General features: G+C 38.5%; 2 long non-coding RNA genes across 2 annotated transcripts; one reads left to right on the top strand and one right to left on the bottom strand.

The window, feature by feature from the left end:
* The first annotated feature begins 253 nt into the window (after positions 1-253).
* Positions 254-1,101, top strand: LOC149597369 (uncharacterized). The gene is made up of 2 exons (XR_016377873.1): positions 254-628; positions 734-1,101. It is a non-coding gene; the product is annotated as an uncharacterized LOC149597369 (long non-coding RNA).
* Positions 1,102-1,443: 342 nt separating this feature from the next.
* On the bottom strand, positions 1,444-2,127 carry LOC149597370 (uncharacterized). The gene is made up of 2 exons (XR_016377874.1): positions 1,882-2,127; positions 1,444-1,772 (listed from the first exon to the last, which is right to left on the bottom strand). It is a non-coding gene; the product is annotated as an uncharacterized LOC149597370 (long non-coding RNA).
* Between the last annotated feature and the right edge of the window lie 5,031 nt (positions 2,128-7,158).

Below are 7,158 nucleotides of genomic sequence, written 5' to 3' on the forward strand. Positions count from 1 at the left end.
CCCCGAGCGGCCGCTTAGTCCGCTTACCGTTAAACCCGCCACTGTGTACCCATAAAATGTCTAGTTTCCCTTTCTTTACGGTTTTTAAAGGCCGACTTGCAGAGAAAAGGGTTCTAGCGAACTGAAAACCGAGCATCGAGACTAAGAATGAAGCGACCGTGCCGATTTTCGAAGCCCCGCTGGGGTAAAGGGGCGTGTTCCTAGCAACGGGTTTTTTCTGCCGCGTGCGACGGAACACGCTCGCGCATTCCGCTGAGCGCGGCGCGATATATCACGCGGCGCGAAATGTTTTCCAAGGAATAGTATAGCACGTCGCGTCTTTCGTAGCGGAACAGCGACCAGCGGATGATTTTCAACAAAAACATGCTGCATAAAGGCACGGCCAACTTAGATACTCGACAAGCTCGCCAATGAGGCCAGCCAAGATTTATCGCCCTCTATGTTAACGAGCGTATGAGAAAAACCCGGAAAAAAATATGAAGCCGGGACAAAAAGAGACGAGCTAAAATTTTTTTCTAATGTTAATCCTATGGGGCATTGTCCCGAGAGCGGATTCTGTCAGCAATTAAGAGTCCTTTTTAAAATGTTTCCAATTTTTGTCAACTCTGGGTATTTTATGAGGCGTGAAGTAAGTTTTGAGCTTCATTTTGAACCTAATTTCATAATTTTACATAAATTATTTCGCTTTCAATAAATTGTTGTAACCTAAGCCTTGGTCATGTTTTTGTTTAAGCAAGCCGGGACAACTCGGAACGAGCTAAAATAAGATTCTAATGCTATTCCTATGGAAAATGGTTTCGAAACTGGATTCTACCTTTAATTAGGAGTCGTTTTCAAAATGTTTCTGATTTTTATTAACTCTGGGTATTTTATAAGGCGTGAATCATATTTTGGGCTTCATTTTGAACCTAATTTCATAATTTTATATCCATTGTTTCACTCCCAATAATTTTCTAAACTTGGACCTTGGCTCGTCTCTGTGTTATTTTAAAATAATACACTACGGAATTGTTTGTTTTATGGAATAAGATTTAATATTGTATTAAATGTATGTATTGTGGAATGTTAAATTGCATTTAAATAAACAATGTTTAAACTGAATGTTTGTCATATGACTCGTAGTTACAATTACAAAACTTTACGACTAATGGGTTTATTCGTGAGGTCTTTGGTAACATTTTAATTTTTTTGGAAATGTTATGCCATTTTATGGATGTGTTGCTGATTGCCGCAGTCTTCAAGCTTGAGAAGTAACAGAGACTTTACTTTTTGCAGGATTCTTATTTTGGCAAGTCTGGTATTGGAGCTTCAACATAATTTTGAAGGTTCGCTACAAAAGTTCTGCTTGGGGACCGAAGATTTCCTTTAGAAGCTTGACAAGTATTTATATTATTAAATTACACATAAGATGACTTTTTGTGATAAAATAAAACGGCAAAAAAATTATTTTTCAAATTTATTGAGTTTTGACATTGCAATATTTACAAATTCAAATTTCGCTGGAAATGAAGCCAGGCTTCATAATTACTTGCCTTCAAATTGAAGTTCAAGTTTAGAAAATTATTCGGAGTGAAACAATGGATATAAAATTATGAAATTAGGTTCAAAATGAAGCCCAAAATATGATTCACGCCTTATAAAATACCCAGAGTTAATAAAAATCAGAAACATTTTGAAAACGACTCCTAATTAAAGGTAGAATCCAGTTTCGAAACCATTTTCCATAGGAATAGCATTAGAATCTTATTTTAGCTCGTTCCGAGTTGTCCCGGCTTGCTTAAACAAAAACATGACCAAGGCTTAGGTTACAACAATTTATTGAAAGCGAAATAATTTATGTAAAATTATGAAATTAGGTTCAAAATGAAGCTCAAAACTTACTTCACGCCTCGTAAAATACCCAGAGTTGACAAAAATTGGAAACATTTTAAAAAGGATTCTTAATTGCTGACAGAATCCGCTCTCGGGACCATGCCCCATAGGATTAACATTAGAAAAAAATTTTAGCTCGTCTCTTTTTGTCCCGGCTTCATATTTTTTTCCGGGTTTTTCTCATACGCTCGTTAACATAGAGGGCGATAAATCTTGGCTGGCCTCATTGGCGAGCTTGTCGAGTATCTAAGTTGGCCGTGATAAAGGCAAACAAATACTGCCTTATATTCTAATCAAAAAATATCTGGATGATGCTGAAGAGGAGGAAGACTATATAGTAAATAGAGTCATTAAAAGGAAACGCAGGGCAACAAGAAAAATGTTTTTACGTCGACGAGAAGAAGGAGCTTACACTATTTTGATTGACAACCAATTTCTCTCTGACAGTGTGAAATTTAAAGAATATTTTAGATTTAACCCAGACCAGTTTGCCTTTCTGCTACATCTTATTGAAGATAAACTGGAAACAAATATATGTAATCGAGTTGCAACACCCATCACACCAGCAGAAAAACTAGCTTTAACCTTAAGGTAGGTACCTAATTATGTGATGAAATGCATAGCTTTCAGACTAGGAGGATTTGAAAATGGTGTGAATTCTCCTAGTCTGAAAGCTATGAATAAAATTATTTATTATTTAGTAGCGTTGAAATAAAAATGAACTGTGTAGAGGTAGAATAAGTGTTATTGAACTAGAATGGAAATAAAAATTCCATATAAAAATACAACAAATATTGTAAAAATTTTAAGCGTCTTTGTTCCCGAGGACGAATGCAAAGGCCTCGTTGATAGCATTGTCTCCGTTTGCAGGATCAGGAGGACATTCATAATTGCACGCACTGTTGTATACGGGCATAAAAAACACTACCAAAGTAGAGCATAAAAAAATCATTCATTAGCTGTATTAAAAAACTTATAACGATTGTATATATATATGGACTCGCCTCTACAAAGAGGCAGTGGAACGGGAACGCAGATGTAATATAAATAAAGTCAGAGTTAATTTTAAACCAATCGCTGTATTATTATTGGGGGAAACATGACTACAACACGCACTCGCACATGAAGAGAGTGACGATGTCATGCTGTCATTTTCAAACGTTGAACTACTTTCATGAAACATTTGAGGTCTAAATCCATTACTATATTAAATATTTTTCTTTTGGCTTCACTGACAAGGTCAGGATTGAATTTCTTGACTGTGGCAGCCATGCTCTTGAAGAAGAGATCAGTTTCATCCTCACTTTCAGGCTGGACTAATTTGTCCAGATATTTGGTTAAATGCTGTCGGTCCTCAGTTCTTGATTTTATTAGATTCTGCAAAACGTGGTCTCCTTGGTATTTTGTCCTTTTAGACGCGGGCTTCTTGAAACTTGGATGGGGTCTTGAAAAACTGTGAGGTTCTACATGTGGGGTATTTCTCGAAGAAGCAGAAATTGAATCATCTTCAGTGTCGACAGTGGCGGGTTTAACGGTAAGCGGACTAAGCGGCCGCTCGGGGCCCCGGGATGCCGTGGGGCCCCGAATTGAGCAGAATTAATTTTCTTCCATTAAAGGGAGGGTGAAGTAGAAAATCAAGTGATTTTTTATCGATTCTTCTACTAATTACAAGACCAGTCTGCATAGTGAAACATTCAGGAAATACTTCCGAATGATTTTAAATATCAAATTAGGTTCCGATTTTAAGGATAATTTTAAAGAAGGTCGTCCGACCAATCGCGTAACGCCCTGCCTTTTTATTAACAAAAGTCTCGGGGCACGTTCCGTGTTGAATGAAATTTATCACGAGATTTCATAAAATTCGCGCGTGACGTGATAATCGTGGCGCGAGACACGGAACGTGCCACGAGAATTTTGTTAATAAAAAGGCAAGGCCTTACGCGATTGGTCGGAGGACCTTCTTTAAAATTATCCTTAAAATCGGAACCTAATTTGAATTTTAAAATCATTCAGAATTATTTCCTGAATGTTTGACTATGCAGACTGGTCTTATAATTAGTAGAAGAATCGATAAAAAATCACTTGATTTTCTACTTCACCCTCCCTTTAACATTTTTTTTATTTTCGAAGTAAAAAATGGAAGAGACTAATAGTTTTAATAGGAAATAAATGACGAATATTTTCCCTTTCAGTATTACCAAGAAGGGATTTATATAAGACTAGCTGTTACCCGCGGCGTCGCTTGCGTGTAATAAGAACTTCCATCAAAATGATATAAAGTATGGGTAGATTTTACTGATGACTAATACTTTTGTAGCACCCTAGGAGCGAAGGCACTCGGCGTTGCCCGTCACCCCGTCGGGACATTTTTTATTACTTTCCACGTGGGCACTATTCCATAAAAAAGGGTTATTAAGTTTTTGGCCGCCATTTAAAAAGATGGCAACAAATCGAACCAAAAAGACCTTTAGCCCGTCTATATTTTAAAGGAAACCTGTGTACTAAATATTTGCGAAATGGGTTGAAACGCGCGGACTTTGTTGCATATAGAAAAGATTTTTTACATTTCTGGTCGCCATTTTTTAAGATGGGGGCGGATTGGAAAAATCTTTCTTAGTACGCGCCTACTACTTATGAGTAACGTTCCGGCAAATTTTCAGCCTTCTAGGGCAAGTGGTTTGGGCTGGGCGTTGATTATCAGTCAGTCAGTCAGGACTTTGATTTATATAGATATAGAAGACCTAAGTTACGAGATTATACGCTTCTACTCTCATACGCCGGTGTCAGTAAACAAGTAAGCCCCACCCCTTTCATGGCCGTCATTGCTCTGCGCTTTCCCATTGGATCCCATGGGGATAGGGCATACGGACGCGAATGAACTATTCCACCTAGAGAAAAAGCAAACCTCGAGCAAAGGACACAGAAAATGCAGTGCTGAAACGGTACGATGGTTGCTTTTAATTGCCATGAACAAGTTGGTTAAAGTTTTTGAACATGCATAACTTGATGGATTTTGAATATGTGTATCTACGTGAAAATCGTTCGTTCTGTAATTGTTTCTAAATTGAATACCAATGATTTCATGAGTTCCAAAAACCAAACCAAGGCTTAATGAAAAGGTAAAAGAAATAGATGGTGGAAAACATATAGCGTTTTTCTTTGCGGTAAAAACGAGCTGCTCCGAGACGGCGGCGCGTCTTACAAGGACCCAGTCGCTCCCTCCCGGTTTCCTCCCGGATTGATCCCAACCGCTCCAACTCTAGAGACGGAGCGCCTGAAGACGTCACAAAACAGCTCTGAAAATACTTTTTTCTTTCATTAGGAGCAACTACATTCGGTCCTCCGAGCTAGAGCGATGACGTTACACGTAAATTTGGAGCGATCTCGGAGCGCTCTCAGACGACCCCAAAGAAAAACGGTATAAGATAAAATATTAAGTCCCGGCTCATTTTCAAGGGAGGATTGTCGACTATCACGCGCGCACCGGACGCTATTTTAGGCCTTCTTATATAAATTTCTTCTTACAACTACTATTTAATTTTAATATCTTGAGTTTGGGGGGCCCCAAAATGGTTTCCGCTTGGGCCTCCACTTGACTTGAGCCGCCACTGAGTGTCGACGATCTCATCGGCGTTGACGTTCTCATCAGCGTTGACGTTCTCATCAGTGTTAACGTTCTCATCAGCGATGATGTTATCATCAATGTTAATGCCACCATCCAATTGCGGCTCTCCATTATTTTGCGTATTTCCATTGGAAAACGTGTTTCTTTCATCCTCCACAGTATCCAAAAATCGAAGTCTATCCCAGTACACAGCCCTTTTCTTGGTAGCTGCAGATCCAGTTGTAGCATTTTTTTCCTGCTTCCTTTGTTTCTTGAAATGATCACGGATGCTTTTCCATCGCCCTTTGCACTGTGCACCTGAAACCATAAATATACTTTTGTACAATTGGTGAACACATTTGTTTAGTATATAGTCATGAGTGAATCATATACTAGCTCCCTATAAGTTACTCAGCCACACTGGCCTAATGTATCCAGCATTTTCTTCCCGCCAAAAATGTGTTACCTATATGCGACCCCCAGCGAGAGAAAATAACACTACTCTCGGCGCTTACGAATTTCCGGCAAGAAAACCGGAAAAGGGGATCAACCAATGAATCTTTGAACTGAAAGGTAGTAAGTATAAGCAGACGACGTTTTAGAAATGTTGTGATTGCTTGCGGACGGTTCACAGTCGTATTTTATCTTTGAAATTATTTTAATGGATTAGGGTTGGCGCAAAGTTTTATTTTTTCGCATTAAAATGGCAGAATTTTGGATATTTTTTGACAAAGCCTAAATGAATTCAGAGCGTTGCCTACGTTCAGAGGCAGGAACTATTTATGGTGAGAGAACGAAACTTTATCAAAAAATAAGAAAAACAACAACTTAATAGTTATCTCGAAAACCTTAATAAACTTTTTAATAATGCGTCTAAAGAACTAATAGAAAAACTTAAAGAAAGGCCCAACCCATTTTTAACGAAGCCTGTTGTGAAACCAAAATTATTTTTCAATAAGCAAAAGAATGAATGTGACGCAAAGAAACCAAAACCGTTAATACCATTTGGAACTATCGTCACTTTCAAGTTCTTGATACATTAATTTCAAAGCCCTAAGAGAGGGCGCCGTCTACTATCACTTTCACCCGCCTCCCCTCCTCTCGACTACTATTCGGAAGAAAATGCTGGATACATTAGGCCAGTGTGACTGAGTAACTTATAGGGAGCTAGTATATGATTCACTCATGATATAGTATTATCTTTTGTAAAATTTTAATTTGCTCTCAATGATTTATTTATACAGGTATCTTGCTACTGGGGAATCTTATCATTCATTACAATTTTCACATCGCATATCTGTGCCGGCAATAAGTATGATTGTTCCCCAAGTTCTCAATGCACACTAGATTTTTACCTGCCCCTGAACAGATTGACTGGCAAAAAAAAAGCAGAGGAATTCTGGACGCGATGGAGTTTTCCTAATGCTGTTGCCGCAATGGATGGAAAACATGTTCGGATTGTGGCACCAGACCAAACCGGATCTCTTTATTATAACTACAAAGGGTACTTTTCAATAGTTCTTCTTGCAATGGTGGATGCCAACTGCAAGTTTGTCATCGTTGACATTGGTTCTTATGGCAAAGAGGGGGATGCCGGAATCTTCAATAAATCAGCAATTGGTCGATTGGTTAAAATTTCCCACCACCCCAAATATTGCCACAATCAGATATATTGTTGCCAT

Source organism: Phalangium opilio, unplaced genomic scaffold (genome assembly GCF_054372755.1).
Source record: "Phalangium opilio isolate 3A_F unplaced genomic scaffold, DU_Popi_V2 ptg000360l_1, whole genome shotgun sequence".
NCBI classification, from domain to species: domain Eukaryota; kingdom Metazoa; phylum Arthropoda; class Arachnida; order Opiliones; family Phalangiidae; genus Phalangium; species Phalangium opilio.